We start from the raw sequence: 17976 nt of genomic DNA, 5'->3' as shown, positions 1-17976 counted from the left end.
GTTCCTAGGAATTATTTAGCACAGTTGCCTTGAAAGAATGGGACCTGAGGTCTGGAAGAGCTAAGTGTCTGGCCAGGGTCATACAGCTGGTTGTGACCCAAACCATAATTGAAGCTAGTGTCTCTTTCGTCTTCTCCTTCAATTTCTTAAAATGAAAATTATAGAAGTGATCATTTTCTTACTTGATTTGGGGAATTTAAGCAGAAAAATCCTGTGAGTTAATAGAAGGTGGTGAAATGCTGCAGTTAACAGACATTGTTTCACTTGAGAGTTGACGAAATCCGCTTCCAAAGACAGTCTCTGATAATGGTGGCTTGGTATTCGAGAGAATTTTTTATGTTTGCTTCTATTGCAAGAAAATATTTATCTCTTAGCAACTCCTTCAGTTTGTTTTATTAATTCTTCTTCAGTAAAGGGCTTTCTTGGCTTCATGTAAACCATTACATGAATATGGGTGGACCACAACTGCTTTGGAACTGGTCATTTAGGGTACTTAGCTCTGATGTTGAAGTAGTGTTTCCCTCCTCTGCTTTGCTGTTCTGTAACCTCAGGTGTATAATGCACATGGAGAGTGGTGATGGCATTTGGTGCCTGGGGCAGTACCACCAACATGGAGAGACTTCATGACACCACTAACCTTTGACCCCTTTCCTCCAGCACAGAAAAGACAGGGAGTGAGACAAGGCACAGATACTACTTTGATCTCTAATTCCCTGTGGCCAACCACTTTTCTCCATCTCTATTTCAGAACATACCTACTGACTCCCTTGGGGTAAATTTAGCGAACCATAGAATTAGAGTACTGTAAGAAACTATGGAGACTGCATGTTCAAGTCCCTTATTTTATAGATTGGTAGTGATTAAAATGACTAGCCCAGGGAATTAACTCTCTTGTCTGTTTATTCTCTAGACAAGATTTTTTTTTTAAATATTCTTCTGTTACAAGGGGTGCACAATTGATCAGTGGAAAAGTAGGAATAAAACTTGATTTTCTTTAGTCGCATAAACTGTTAGCCACAATTATGCCCACAAAACTACTGACCATTTGTTGTCAATTTTAAACCAATAATTTACTTCTGAGTCTTTGACTTGATTTGCTTAGATTTTCAAAGTGGGCAGAAAACTGCATTCTTTGGAACCATTCTTTAGTTTTTAGAGGAATACCCAATTAATACTAACAAATCTTATTCAAAAATATCCTGTTTCTGGCTGGGGACTGTGGCACACGCCTGTAATCCCAGCAGCCCTGGAGGCTAAGGCAAGAAGAGCCTGAGTTCAAAGATAGCCTCAGAAAAAAAACAACAAAAAAAAAAAAAAAAAAAGAAAAGAAAAAAGAAAGAAAGAAAGAAAGAAAACCGAGGCGCTAAGCAACTCAGTGAGACCCTGTCTCTAAATAAAATACAAAATAGAGTTGGAGATGTGGCTCAGTGGTTGAGTGCCTCTGAGTTCAATCCACAGTACCCCACGCCCTCCCCCCCAAAAATGATCCTGTTTCTTTAGAGGGCTGTGTAATTTGCTTAGGAATGACAAAAAAATTAAATTATATATTTGGGCTGGGGATAAATCTCATTGATAGACTGCTTGCCTTGCAAGCACTTGCCTATATATATTTGCCAAAAAAATAGTTTCCCTATTTTCTATAAGGCATATTTTACTTTTACTTTCCATCATTTTAATCTTCTATGGTTGTTTTACTTTTCACTAATTATTAGAGTTAGCTTTATATTAAAAATAATGTGTGTGTTCAATTTGGGGGGCCATTACGCATTAGCAGATGGCCAGGCTTATATACCTGGGGATGGCAATCTGTACACAATGTGATTTTAGCAGTACTTTTAAATAACTGTTGGGTCCAGCTAGTCTCCAGTCAGTTTGTGTTGAGAAATTTTATTGTCTTAGAATCCCTGAACCGATTTTAACATAAGGAAACAGATGAGCAATAACCCAGTTATTTTCCTGGAAAATACTTTTGAAACTATTTTTTATCCAATTAAGTGATTGGCACTCATTGTCCAGATTGAGTGATTGGCTGGAAGAGCACATTTTAATAGAGCAAAAGAGGTAAGAGGTTGAAAATAATACCTAAGGACAGGTAGAATATTGCATCGAGGCCAGCCAGGGGGCATTGCAAAGGCAGTAGGCACAAGGGGATGGGGGAAATATGTATGTCAAAAGGGATTAGGAAGCCAGTAAGACAGAGAAGTGGAGGCTCATAGATTAACAAGGGAACACAGCAAACCCGTCCCTCATTCACTTTTTTTCTCTATTCTACAGTTTTTAGCACCTACTGTGTGCAAGGCATTATGGTAGTCCCTTAAAGTAATGGAAGGCTTGTGTTTTCATTCAGTCCTCTAGCAAAATTGAGTTGGCTGCAAGATAAAATAACTGGAAAGTAGGTGTGTGTTCTAACCCTGCAGGCAAAATCTACACTGTCTATTTGCACTTTTGCCTAAGTCTGTCCCTTTCTGTTTCCCTGGCTGCTTTTTCAGGGGACACCGTTAGGATGAAAGAGCAGAAAAAATGGAATTGGGAATGGTGAGCTGTTTCCACCCGCAGAATTGTCAACAGGTATGCACACAGCATCTGCGACTCTGGGAGAATTGACAGGCTAGAAGCCAGCTGTGGCTTACACTTGAAAATAATAATAATATCCACTTAGGGGTATGGAATTATTTATCACTACTGGTGGAATTTTTGCCAAAGGCAAAAAATGAAAACATCTGATGAAAAATGTCCTCAGTCCACAGCCCATCACATTCACGCACCATAAGAACCAATTAACTCAGTGACCAAGAATAAACAGTACTATAGTTATTACTATTATTATTTTGCTTTTTAAGACATTGGGACTTATAGGAATCAGAGAAAACACAGCAATTGAGAGGTTTGTATGAGGAAATTTATAACAGAGCTTGCGTGCATAAATGGTGTCTCGAAGGGGCCTTCTTTCCTTCCTTCTTTCTTACTTCTTTCATTTTTTCTCTTCCTTTCCAAATTTATTCCATCTTACAGTCATTTGGGGGCTTAAGACAGGGATGGAAGGGGGGAAAGTGATACAATAGAGACCTACCAGAGGTATTTTTATTAAACCTACAAGTAGGCAGTCTATCTGGTTATGTTTGTGTGCTGAGCGTGTATTAACACATATGTGGGGGCTGCTGTCATGTTCCTTAACTCTGCTTGTCTTATTTATTTATTGTGATCCTGATGTTCTGTGAACCTTGGCCAGACACACATATATATGTGACTGCATGCTTGGTGTGAGTCCTTGCCAGCCATCTGGCTCTTCCTGTGGCTTTTTCACAGGAAGAGAGCAGAGCAACCTGTTATCCAGGTTGTGCATCTCTGTGAACCTGAGTCTCTATCTGTGAGAAAAGCCTTTATCTTGGCTTTGGATTCCTATGCTGGCTTTAGGAGCACCTCCTTTAACCCCCCCCCCAACCCCTTGTTTTTCAGTCTGTGTTTCTCTTTGCTTTGTGAACTTGGCATTTGACCTGCTTTTATTTGTGTGGTTTTGCTTTCTAAATGTCAGTTCCAGATCCCACTTGATTTCTCATATGTATCTGGGAATCATTTAAATTCTCCGGAACTTATTTCTGAGATTTTCCAGGGTTTCACAAACTTGCAAGTTTTTGAGAGAGCACTATTCTTCATTGTGTCCTATGAAGACCTGTGACTAAGGTGTCAGAGCATCACTATCCTAGAAGGAAACTAGGCTGTGTTTTTGTTCTCTGTTTTTATTTCCTTTCTTTTATTTTTTCCTTTACCCCTCTTTCTCTTCCACCCTACTTTTCTTCTTCTTTTTTCTTTTCATTTTTTTCTCTTATTCTCTTCATTTTATATAGAAAACATTTACTGAGACTTTATTATATAATTAGAGAATGGTATAGCAAGTCATCAAATGCAAAGTCCCATAAATAATATTTATAAAAAATAACTCTTGAAAGAAAAATAGTAAGAGATTTCTAAATATGCATGCATATTTCTTTATACTAAGTCCTTAAACCCAGAAACCTTTGTGAGACCTACGATTTATAAAATTAATTTGGTATCAAAAATTGACCTTAATTGGGCACAGTGGCACACACCCATAATCTCAGTGTGGCACACACCCATAAGCTCTGGGGTGCTGAGGCAGGAGGATTGCTGAATTCAAAGCCAGCCTTAAGCAACTCAGTAAGATGCTGTCTCAAAATAAAGTACAAAAACGGGCTGGAGATGTGGCTTAATGGTTATGTACCCCTGAGTTCAATCCTTGGTATGAAAGGAAAAAAAAATATTGACCTGAGCAGTAGCCTTTATTTATCCTAATTATTATGAAATTCTACTATTTGTCAAAGTTATTATGAATATTTTACTATAGAAATGGTAATATGTTCAATGATGATCCAGGCCTCACTGGGTATTCTATGTAATATACAGAACATTACATTTTAAATTTTGCAAAATTTTGAAATACAAAATATCTCTGGCCATATGTTTGAGGTAAAGGATTATGGACCTATCTGTGTACTATGTTCCTAAAGTAAAACAAGATTCTTAATTGGAATCTCAAAAGATCAAATCAAATTCAGAAAAGGAAATTTTGGGTGGTTATTGAGAAACAGAAAAGAAATGAAGCTTATTTTCCTACTATGCACTCAGTAAAACCAATTTGAAGTGATAGCACACAGGACATCTATGCAGCATTGTTCTAACTAAATTGAAAAGCAGATGAATTGCCTTCTGTACACATGTTAGTGAACCATCCTAAAAAGAAAAGAGACGAGGCAAATAACCTAAGAAACTTTGATACCTGGTTTATTTAAAAAAATTCTACTATTTTATTGCTTTTGTCCCAGGTTAAAAACTGTTATTGAATTCATTTACTTTTTCATTCAAGGAGTTTCTACTAAGCATATGTTTTGAAATTCCCTAGAAGGTACACATTGCTCTGATCACCCTGGCTTATTTCTTCAGCCACTTGCAAAGGCTATAGGAACTTTCACATGATTAATCAAGAGCCTCTTCACAAAATCCAATGATGAAAACATTTGACTGCTGCTCAGTTAGGCAAACACAGGGAGTTTGATCTCTGTGTGCTCTGCTGGGCTTAATACTTCACTACAGATACATATCAATACTCAATCTATACCTCCCTTCATATGTCTAAAGAAACCAAAGGAATAAGAATTTTCATCCTAAAAACCACTGTCCTTAACTTTTGGCCATTCAATGACTTAAGTATATATTTATGCATACAGATGTCATTGCATGTGGAAATACAACTTCTCATAGCAACATTTTAAATTTAAAAGCACATTGTTGATTATCACTAATGCACTGCACATTATGTTTAAGAATCTGCCTTATGTAGATATTGTAATATATTATTTGATTAACATAAATTTAATGTTTGTATTAAAATTGTTTTGAAAATGCTCCTCAGAAAAATATTAACAAGAACTTTTACTTTGTAAAAAAAACTATTAGCATGAAAAAGTTTTAGGTGTGATATGTAGCAAGTACATACAAATATAAGTACATATGAAAGAATATACAGTATATATATATATGTGCTTATGAATACATATAAAATTAGTACACATATATACATTCATGTATATGTACATTTACATATCTATGTTATTTAAGATATTACTGTCAGTGCAATAAGATTTTAAATCCTTTTCTTTTCTTTTTTTTTTTTTTTTAATTTTGGTGCCAGAGATTGAATCCAGGGGGGGCTTAACCACTAAACTACATCCCCAGTCCTTTTTATGTTTTATTTTAAGACAGATTCTTGCTAAATTGGTGAAGCTGACTTTGAACTTGTGATCCTCCTGCCTCAGCCTCCCGAGTTGCTAGGATTACAGGCATGAGTTACGACGCGTGGCTACTTTATTTCATTCTTGATTAACACATATTAATTGTACATATTACTGTGGTGCTGTGTGATAATTCAGTACATGCATATACTATACACTGATCAAATCCTTCATCTCTTTATCCACATTTCCTTCTTACTAGTTCTTGATAATCACTATTTTACATTCTGGTCAACTTTTTATTTTCTTTTTCTTTTTCTTTTTTTTTCTTTTTTTTTTTTTAACTTTGGCATATGAGAGAGAACATGCAGTACTTGTCTTTCTGAGTCTGGTTTCTTTCACTTACCATAATCCTGTCCTTAACTTTTGGCCATTCAATGACTTAAGTATATATTTATGCAATCAGATGTCATTGCATGTGGAAATACAACTAATTCCATCCATATTGTTGGAAATTAGATTTCACTCTCTTTATTATAGAATAATATCTCAGTGTGTGTGTGTGTGTGTGTGTGTGTGTGTGTGTGTGTATCCAGTCATCTGTTCATCTCTTTGCTCGCTTCATGCTCATTTCCAGAATGTCTTTGATATATTTCTGGCAACAGGCAGACCATTCTCGGTACAAAAAAGAAAAAAACGGGCAAAACAAGGCAGAAAGCAACGAGCTTTCAATGAATGTCAAAAGGGAAAATGTGGTGTCTGTTAAACACCTGTGAGTCTCATCTTGTCTCTCCTCTCCCCACTATCCATTATAATATTCCTGGGCTCAGCTTTCCCAATCATGGCTTTCTGTTAACAGAAAGTAAAACCTCGTGTTTTACTTTCCCAGTTTGTTCCCTCTATATGCTTTAATGCACCACTTCCTGTATCCAGACCTCCCTCCTGATTTCTCTCTTCTAATCCACAAGTAGACTTCCTTTAAGAATTTCTTGATTCATACAGGTGCATTTTTGCTAAAGTTGTGGGTAAAGGGTCTTTGTCTGAGGTTCATGGTGTATTATTATCATGAGAATATAAGAAATAAAATAGAACTCTTTGCATTTAAATAAGAGGAATTTATTTCAAAGGGTGAAAAACTTTTTTCAGTTTTTTTTTATTTTTACTGTCTGACCCTAAAAAAAAAAGATATCAGAGAATCAATATTTTTTTTCAACCATGATTATTTTTCCTTTAGCAGGACAGAATATTTTGGGTACTTGTTACTTTGGAGACAGAGTGAAATCTTACTCTACTAATGTTAGTATGAGTTTTATTTTTCTACAATAAGGACAGACTTCACCTTTTCCTAGCAACTTGGAAATTATGCCATCACACACATGCATGTATGTACACACACACACACACACACACATACACACACACACACACACACACACACACACAGCATTCTGTTTCCTCCAGTCTGAAATTTCTAGTCTGAGATAATTGTAGGAGGTGGTTTTGAACCAATGTTGCATTTATTTCTCTTTGTTAACTGTGCACCCAGTTCTTCTACATTCATCTTTTTGGTGTTAGTACCCTTAGACCAACAAACTGAAACTAAATTCTAGCCCTAATTCATTAGAAACAGGATAAGTTAGTGCATAAAGACCACTTTGGGAGCAAGACAGAGGAGGGCACACCCTGAATATGAGGCTCATCTCGATCTATATGTGTGGGTCATCAACTAAAATTCTGCAAAAGATGTGTCAGCCCTAGTGAGAGGTTTTTTGTTTTTGGTTTTTTTTTTCAATCTAGAAGTATTATTTATTTATTTATTTATTTATTTATTTATTTATTTATTTTTTATACCTACTATGCTGTGAATTCATAGGGACTAGGTTCCAGCAGTTCAGGCCTTTTCCCATAGAGTCTCACTAAGTGTGCTTTTCTAGGCAGAATGGGCTAGTGCTTTAATTGAACCCAGGTACCTTTCTCTTGGCTTTCTTCTTTTCCTGATCTTTTCCTTTCATGCCATTTCTGAAGCTATATCAGCTCTTAGAGTGCCTAATGTGCTTATTACACACATCACTTCTCTTAGCAAGAATCTTGTCCTTAACTTGATTATTTGCAATAGTAACAACAGCATGTTTGGAAACATTGTAGATACTCTTCCAGTTTTACCATGGAAAAAATTTATGAGGCATTCTTTTTTGAACAATATCCAGTTTCTTAATGTCTACAATATCACCCTTCTTGTAGATCCCATATATGCAGCCAAAGGAACAATTATGTTTTCTAAAAGGCCTAGAGAATATGTACAGTGCTTCATGTCTTTCCTTTTGTGTGCTCATTTTGGCAAATTACCAGAAGATGATGGTTCTAGCCCAAAGGCCCTCCTGTGAGTTTTTAATGCCTTCAGTATCAGAAGTTGTTCTTGTCACAGATAGGCTAGGCTGTATTTGTTTTATCTTTTTTTTTTTTCAATAACTATTCACTGTTCCCCAACAAAATTCTAGGTCACAGAGCCATATAAAAAAGCATAGAGATATAAGAAGTAGCAGGATGAGAAACTCTGTCAAGGATCTCTATTACTCCTTCCAAAAATGGCTTTAAGATTTGATTTTGAAAGTCACCAAATAGCTTTCAGGTATTGAATGAAGTTTCTCAAAGACCTTGAGAGAAAGTGGGTGAGGAAGTTCTTTCCTTCCAGCAAGGATATATCTGACTAAGTCCTTCCAAGTGTGGAGGAACAGATGCAAGAAGCAGTCTCATTAGCCAGATGTTCAACTGATGGAGAGGTGAGGGGCATTTGTACAAGGTCTCCCAGCATTCAAGGGAGATGATGGCATCCTAGCCCAAGATATTTCAGTACTTTTATTTGTTTGTTTGTTTATTTGGAGCCACTAAGAAGTTAGATTTCAGCATTCTTTGCAAATCTAAGGCAGGAAACTACCCTGTTTAATTTGAGTACCATGACGGATATATGGTATAAGGAGATATATGGTATAAGGACGTATAAGGTATCAGTTCATATTAACATTTAAAAGGTTTGTATGCATGTTAATTATGGTGATGTGCAGCACTCAATAAATATTCACTAAATAATTATTTGCTATAATGATATTGCCTTAGAATGCTCAAGAGTACCAACATGAAATACAGTTTAAAAAAAAAAACTTTCTGGATGAATGAAATTGGAAATTTTAAAAAAGCAAATATCTGGAAAATTCAGGATTTCAATACTTTTGGATGAATTTATTTGAAAGTGCTATAAAGCATATGATTTCTATTATTTCATAATCTCTGTCTGGAAACATCTTCCTGTTTGCATTTCCGACATGAAAATTTGAGAAAAAGAGGAAGTGACTTGTACAATATCACACAATGAGTCCTAGAGATGTCTCCAGTATGTTATAGAACTGAACATCAGTGTTATATTTTCACTGCAACTAAATTCTATCTTGAGAATAGACATCATATTTTAATATGTCAGTGCCTAGAATTTATCTGGTGCTTCAGTGTACAAATCATAATTTCCTGTTAATTTTACTGGGTCTTGGTACTTAATTAGACATTTTAATGAAAGACCATGAGTTTCTATAACTCAACTCAATTCCATTTGAGAATTTATACTCTCTTTATAGAAGTGAAAAAACTGACTTAACCTTGAGAATCTCTAATCTCAACCATCCTTCAAACACTGGTTGTAGTGTGATAGAAGTTAGAAACTGTTCTGGCAGAATAGATCATCAAAAATATATTATGTCTACAGATATCCACCCAAATTAAGGTGAATCTCAAAATCCATCCAGTCTAAAAGTCTGGAAACCTTAGGAAAGAAGTCAAATATTCCACACTTGCAGATCAGATCCTGCAAAATATCTTGGTAGCTAGAGAATCCTTGAGGACATCACGTGTTAGAAAATATATTTGAATGCAATACTCCCTCCTGAGAAAGGTGAGCCACACTGACTCTCAAATCTTGAAAACAGGACACTCTCTTGGCACTCCATCCTGAAAAAAAGCTACTTGTTGGAGGAAAAAAAAAATAACCCTGCAATTATCCAACACCAGACAACTTCTTGAATCCAGCTCACCTAAGCTATTTTTTTTCTTCCCTACTCCGAGAGCAAAATGAATGCTGCAAGCAGTCAGAGTACTAATGGTCTTTTTTTTTTTTTTTCCTCCACATTGTTTCCCTTCCTCCCCCTGAAACCTGAAGCAAGGGACTGGAGAGACTTTGGGAGCCTCTTCATGCTATCACTTCACAGGCAAGAAGGTGACAGCTTCGCCAGGGACTAATGCAGTCCGACATAATTGAATGTGGCCTGGAGCAAAGCAGCTGCCTGCAGCCACTCTTGATTGTAGCTGTCATCAGGTAGGGCCTGCTGCAAGAAAATACATTCCAGTGGAACACCATCCCACCACTGGGCTCCATGGTGATAGCTTATTTACCCTGACGCTGTGACCACAGTTTTGTAGTTAATAATTGTCAGTATCACACTGCCGAGTGAGTGTAGACACAGGGTTTTTGAATTATCAATAATCTTTTTAGTGCTCTGTCTCTGGGTCTGTCTCTGTCTCTCTCTCTTGCTGTCTTTCTGCTGGAATTAAATTTTACCTAAGAATTCTGTTTATTCACCAGAATTGACGTGTTTCAAAAAGTACTTCTCCATTCATTTTTTTATCCTGTGTAATTTCATGTGTTCAACATTTCTTTACAAACGAAACAACAGAAACAAACAAAAAAAGTCCGTACTTATTCTCTATATTGCAACATCTCAGCAAATTATAAGCCAAATTAAGTCTTAAGAGGAGAATTAAAAGTATTTAACATTTTTTGATTTCTCTTTTAGTGATTACAAAAGCTCATTAAGTACAAATGAATGATTCAAAATATTTTACTTTCTTTCAGATAGAAATAGATTATTTTAGGAGGGTCAGGTTAAATTCTGTGCAAGCAATTTAGCTTAAGAGAATTATTTTATAGGCAAATAAAATAATATTCAATAAAGTATACACAGCTATAATTAGTATTTTATATTTTAACATGAAGAAGCAAGCTGTCATTCTGTAAATTGAGATAAAAGCAAATTAAAAATGGAGAGAAAATCAACATGTTTTGTATTGTAGAATTATTTTATTTTAATTTTATACTTACTCTTGTTTAATAATTTAGTATTTTAAAAAAATATAAATATTTCTGACTTATTTGTTTAGTTTTGAGTTAAGAATTTAATACTTCATATGACATTTGCTGTAATTACTCTCTAGTTCTCACTAAATTCTAATGTCAGATTGTGGTATGAGCTTTATTTTACAAGCAGGTAAATTTTACCAGACGCTGAATGTTTCTCAGAATGATACAAGAACAAGGTGTCAGACATCAGTGCTAAGATAAGTGCTGGAATTTTGAAACTACTTTTAAATGATAAAATTTACTCCTTTCTTGGAAAGTTCAATTGTTTCCTCACTATCCTGTACCCCTTCCCAATAATCCAGTATCTTGAACAAAATCTTGCCTACATTTACCCCTGTAGTACAAACTCCTGTTGTTTATCCCTGGGGTAAAAAGAAAAAAACAAATATGTCTGGAATTTAGAAAGGTATTCAATAAAAATGTTTTCAATGAGTTGCTAAGGTTAATATCTGTACCAACAGTCTCAACTCCATGTAGTCCATCATTTTATTGGGGCATTAAGACCAATAGGACCAACATTTTGTTCTTTGCTATAAAACTGTAAGTCATAGCCAAACCAGTCACTATTTACTGTTCAGTCCCAGATACCATGTCCTTAAAATTATCCAAAGAGATGCCAAAAATTGAACCATTATCTGCTGATTTATAATAAAAATTCAGACAATAAATTTGCGTTTTTCCATTCTAAAATATCCTCTTTAAAGGTCCATACCATTGAAATATTCTGCCCCTATATTTCTTAAATTTCTTGAGATAGCTACTCATCTTTCTAATATATGAAATACAATTTGGCATAACTTAGATAGTTTAGTATATTTTCCCTATTAGAAAGGAAAGAGGAAAAAAAAAGTAACATTAGTTCACTATGTGTGTATCTTAGGGATTTTTACATATCTTTTTCTTGATATTTTCAATAGCCCTTAATGTAATCTATTGCTGCTTAACTGTATTAAATTAGAAGGTAGATGGTTTCAAGTTCTCAGTTACTTCCTATGGTTACTAGCAGAGCAATATTACCTGTGGGTAATACTGTTTAAGAAATAGATTGTCGGGGGGGAGGGGGTTGTGGCTCAGTGGTGGAGTGTTTGACTCCCACGTGTGAGGCACTGGGTTTGATCTTCAGCACCACATAAAAATTAATAAACAAAAAACAAACAAAGATATTGTGTCCAACTACAACTAAAAAAAATTTTTTTAAAAGAAATAGATTCTCCATCATTGTAGAATTTTAGTATAGAAATAAATTGCTGTAAACAAGTGTATTCTAATATTTTGCATGATTTTTCTTTCCTTGAATAAATTTCCTGATGCCCTTTTCTATAAATATTAAACCATAGATATTTCTATGGGCTAAGATTTATGGCTAATATAATTTAATTATCCAGAATTCTAGTGTGGAGAGATAGAATTGGGTGAATATGTGGTTTGGAAAAAAGGTATTGCTCCGACTTGTATGTAATGACTAATCTTCATACTCTCAAGATATATAGGGGTATAGAGATTGAGGTTTAAGTGCTGAGATGTGATAAAAGTTGCATTCAAAATGGATAGTTTTTGCTCAGTATCTCTAGATCAAAATATTGAGATTTGATGATCAGTATGCAAAGCACTAAAAGCCGATACATTAAGAGTTAAAACACACTTCTAATTCTTAGATGGTAAATCACCAAGGGGACTCTCTCATTCATCCTAGAAACAAATAGAGTTAATTTTATAAAGCTCTATCTCAATCTATTAACCTGATTATTTAGAACCAATGGAATGTCAACAATGAAATACCATCTGTCTACAGAGCCTGAATTTCATGAACTGTTGTTCAAAATGAAGGCCACTTTATTTTGCCTGAAGAAACACAATACACGTCTACGATTACTTTGAAGATATTAATATTTATATATGGTTTATATGTGTATAAATATGACAATAATGTATATATACTTATATAAAAATTTCTCAATGAAAGTATAGGAAATTTAATTTTTAAATTTAATGTGTATATGCAGTGTGTATTAGGAAGAGATCATGGTGGCCAACATATGATTTGGAGATATTCTGATATGAAGAAAAGTATTTTCATGTGTCTTTACAAAGAATAGAGGAGGTTGGTTCCCAAATATTTTAGAGTTGTTTTTTTTTTTTTTATTCATGAATTTTAGCTATTAAAACTGCAATGTAATGTCAGACACATTTCTGGAGCAGGGTAAATGCCCTGTTTGCCAGGATCTGTTCATTTCAAGCCACAGTCAAGTCACATTTGCCAACAGTTTGGCTATTTTAATTTAAATACATGTATGTTATTCTATTATGTTTGCTAGGCAACTATAGTCCGTTTTTTTTCTTTTTAATGAAAGAAGGCTTTCTATGTTAGTTTTGTCAGCTGTACAGGCATCTAGACTGTATTCTTCCTGTTCTTTGCTATAAAACTACTTGCATTTCACTCTCACATTCATTGCAGCATTATTCACAATAGCCAGGGTAAGCAAGGTAGCTAAATCCTAAGTGTCCACCAGGAGATGAACGGACAATGAAAAACTGTGTGTGAAGAGAGATGTCATTCAGTCTTAAAAAAGAAGGAAATCATGGGATTTGCAACAACCATCTATGTAGAAGAAGGCTATTATGCTAAGTGAAATAAGCCAGACACAGACAAATATTGAACTGTATGATCTTACTTATATCTGATATCTAAAAAATAAATGTGAACTTGAGGCAAAGACTAGAGTAGCAGTTGCCAAGAGCTTGGGGGAATTGAGGATATGTTGTTGAAAGAGTAAAAAAGTTCAATGATAAGACTGATAAGTTCTGGAGACCTGTTGTACAACATGTGACTATAGTAAATAAAAATGTATTAGGCAAAAATTGCTAAGAAATATTTTAAGTGTTCTCACTACATGGGCATGTACAAGGTGACATTATATGAGGTGATAGATAAGTTAATTAGCTTAATAGTGGTAATCATTTCATAATATATATCTACATCAAAACATAACACTGTACATCTTAGATATATACATTTTTTTGTCAATCACATCTAAATAAAGCTGGAAAAAATAATTGTATTTCACCTGTCAGCAATCAATCATTTTTCTATTAACCAACATGACAGACACCAGATTTGTAGATTTTTTTTTTAACTTACCTCCCAGTACTCAATAACTTTAAGTATCTTTGGCATATATTTCTTTCACATATTCCTATGGAAGTCCCTTCCAGTAGCTTAGAATTACTACTGTACAAGAGCAAAAATAGTTAAAACCTACTAGTAGCATGGTTCACCATCCTATGCTATTTAAGCTAGACTTTTAAAATAATAGGAGTACTTTTGAAGATGGTATGGGTGGGAGGCATCAGAAAAAAAAAAAAAACAGCTTTGCATCTTTTAAAAATATGACCTCTGTAGGGTGCAGCCGGCTTGGTGAGCACAGGGAGACCAAGGTTTTGGCTGGGCAGTTGCTAAGCGGCTTCCAACAAGGAGATTGTTCTCAGAGGAAGACTCCTCGGCCCATCACCGTCAGTGAGGCACAAGTTTGCTCTATTTCCATGAATGTGAAAAAAAAAAAAAAGTGTATTTTAGGAGTCGCGGCGGACTTTGACTAGTCAGCTGTCGGGTTGTATTTGGATTTGGGGAACGCTGCGAGAGGACTGAAACCACTTGTTTCTCCCTCTCTCTTTCTGTACTTGTCACTGCAATAAAGTTGGCGCTGGCTCCAGGGAGCCCTTGGTAGAGTACAATGCCCAGGGCTATGGGAGATGGAGGCCTCAATAACTGATATGAAAGGTCCTTAATTAAGCACTTAGCATTTCAAGGCAGTCATCACGGCTCGCCCACAGCCCGAGCTGGCAGTCCGTCACCGCCGATAGGCCACCTCGAAGACTAACGTGAGTTGAGTCGAGTCTTTTGTACTTGAGGCGAGCCGCCCCGAGGCACAGGCTGATCCCGTGACCCTCCCAGATACACTTTCTCTGCCGGAAGGAACAGGATATCGGATGTGACAACACCGGCAGCCAGGAAAGGATTTCCCCCCCTCCCGGCTGTCCACCCCACACCCTCCGAAAGATCAGGGATTTGAGGAGGAAGTTAGAATGACAGTGGCACTTTCTTGGCTCAGCAGATCAGTATGAATATAACCAAACCCAATGAATGAATAATGATGAATGTATTATGAAGCCAAAGGGAAAACCCTCCTCATTGTAAAATGTCAATTATTTTGCAATTACCCAGGGCTTCAAAAAAAAAAAAAAGTTAACTAGGATAGAAACATTTCCTGCCCACATCCCACCCACCCACCCACCCAATAGCACATAATTCACTGGGCATGAGAAACCAGAATAAACATAAATGTTTGGGGGAAGTTTATCTTTATATTAAGGAGCTGGAAGACTTGGCAGCATTAAAATGGAAAGGGTTAATGGAATGAACTATAGATTAAATTGTAAAGCAATCAAAGAAAACCAAACAGTTTATAGCAGACAACCATCTTCTGGTGTTTGGGTCTGTGTCAAGCCATGGATGTGGAAAATTAAAGCCATACTGAGAAGGGAAATGAACCATGTCTAATACATCCCCAGCAATAAAATGTTTTCACTAGGACTGTAAAACTGTGGCTTACATTAGGAAAAAGAAAATCAAACTATATGTCAATTCCACATCATGGGACATGAAGTGTCCACAAAAATTTATATTACTATTTAGAAGTGTTTCATTCTGGTGTTTTATTGTGATTGGATGCGCCCTCCTCAGTATCTTTTGACTGGTATGAAAATGATTTGAACTACTTTTTTTAGCATTTATTTTACATCTATTACCTGTTCTATTACTTTTTATTATTTTATTGTGCTTGTGTAGAGGATTTTGCACAGTTTTCATTATAATGTAACATTAAGTCAATTTATTTGTGTATTACATGCTGTATAATTGCACCTTTTTCTAGAACAATTTGGATTTCATTATCTAACAAATCAGCACTGTTACATTTCTAAAAGCTCTTGTTAGAAATCAAGTGCATTTTCAAAGTAGGACAACAGAGGTCAAGTTTGCACCAAAAAGATTCTTCACTAATACTGGAACTGTTTGAACATCAGGTGAAGGTCGTATTGAAAAGAGTGAAATACTTGTTTCTTTGAGAAAATATTTAATTATTCACTATTGTACTAGGTTAAGATCAATAAGGATCAATACTGCAAGAAAAGAAATCTTGTAGAACAAAGGGTTCTGACATGGAACACATAAGAGTAAGATATAGATCATGGAATGAACAAATTAATCCAGGAAAATGTCAATTGTAACTGTGTTTGCTTTATTATTATAAAGGATGTCAAGATACAATTTGAATGCTTAGTTTATGAGGGCCATAAATTGTAAAACTACAAGGCACCATACAGATACGTTTTCACGTAGCTATTTCACTAACTGATGTGTGCCTGATGCAGAGATAGTGTGAATGTCTTCGGTAGTCACATAGGTAAAATGCAAAACACTAAAATAAACTCACAATCGCAAAGAGATTAAGTTGTCAAATCATTAAGAGAATGTGGATTGATGTTTTATAGGTATAATTATATTTTACATTTTCAGTAAGTTAGAAGGTAACAACATTAAGTTCTTTGACACCACAGTTTTATATTGCATACTTGGTATTTGTCCTATATTATTTTGGGTTGCTTTTCAATTCCTATGAGTGTTTGCTCCTCTCTTCATATTAGCCTCTCAGTGGACTCAGGGTTGGAGCAACTGTATACTTCTCCATAGCCCTGCTGCCCCCTAGAGATAATAGCAATATTGACTTTCAAATACAAATAGTAATAAACATCCAGAAATATTATCCCATCAGTTAAAACAATAAATTACTTCTTTTATTTAACTTCAGAGAAGTGTTTAATCATTTTTTCTTCTTCTTAAGGAAGCTGATATATAGGAACTTAAAAGATTCAGAGAAAATTTGATTGTCATTTTAAAAGAAAATATGAAATTCTTTTGATGAATTTGGTATATCTGCATAAATGTTTACTAATAAATGTGTTTGATTTAGAAGACTTTCTTATTAAAATTATATTTTTTTTCACTCAATCTGGAAGTTTTATTATAGAAATTTCACTCAACATGTTCTCAAATCTTTTAAGTGATGTGTCTTCTTAAAGAGTTTTATATTTTTCTCCAACTCAAAATGCAAGGAATGTGAGTGGATATCTTAGCAAAAAAAAAAAATTGTCACAATTTTTTGGATATGTGATTTTGTTTTTTGTTTTGTGAACTTTCAAACTCAGTTGCTATCTTCACAAATAACATCTTCCCCCCCTCCCCGCTGGACTGGGAATTGAACCCAGGATTGCTCTACCACTGAGTCACATCCCCAGCTCTGTCTTTTAAAATTTTGAGACAATGTCTCACTAAGTTGCTGAGGCTGGCCTCAAACTTGGATCCTCCTTCCTCAGCCTTCCAAGTCATTGGATTATAGGTAGGCCTCACTGAACCTGGCTACAAATTATATCTTTAAATAACATTTCTGTGACATCTTACCCTTGTTACTGTCATATACAGCAGCTCAGGTTGTTGGGAAAAGCAACAAACATCCAAAGCAACAGTTAAAAAAAATGTACCCATGCATTTAATGGCTGAAGAAAACTTGAATGAAGATTTAAAGTAATATGTTCTTTTGTCACTGTCTTTTCTATTTTCTTTTTTTATATGTTCTGCTTGGAGTTATGCCTTTCTTAATTCTGTGATTTATTTCTATCCTCCAATTTTAGATCTAAGCTAGTGATACAAAAGTGAATCTCTGTTGGCCTCTATTTTAACCCAATCTTCATTTTTTTTTTTTTTTTTTTTTTTTGTTGTTGTTGTAAAACATACTGCTTGGTAAAGGCGACCAATAACCTGGATGCTGATAGCCATGTTTATCTGCTTCTTCCAGTTCAGTTGTTTGGTTATCAAAGGTTGGTTCTACTTGTTCTTAAAAATTTGTATTTTTCACCATACTCATATACTATCAATGCTATATAAATTAATAAATATATACCAAGTTTTTTTCTACATGAAAACTATTGAAC

The 17976-nt window shown here is 35.1% G+C and overlaps 1 pseudogene across 1 annotated transcript; it reads right to left on the bottom strand.

Annotated features, from left to right (window-relative positions):
* Nucleotides 1-7601: 7601 nt before the first annotated feature.
* LOC308649419 (large ribosomal subunit protein eL21-like) lies at nucleotides 7602-8080 on the bottom strand (annotated as a pseudogene). The gene has a single exon. The product of its transcript is annotated as a large ribosomal subunit protein eL21-like (transcript).
* Nucleotides 8081-17976: the final 9896 nt, after the last annotated feature.

Source organism: Spermophilus citellus, assembly GCF_964194105.1.
Source record: "Spermophilus citellus genome assembly, chromosome: 5".
Lineage (NCBI taxonomy): Eukaryota > Metazoa > Chordata > Mammalia > Rodentia > Sciuridae > Spermophilus > Spermophilus citellus.
Note: the sequence above shows the minus strand (reverse complement) of the source record. Positions and strands in the feature narration are given on the sequence as shown.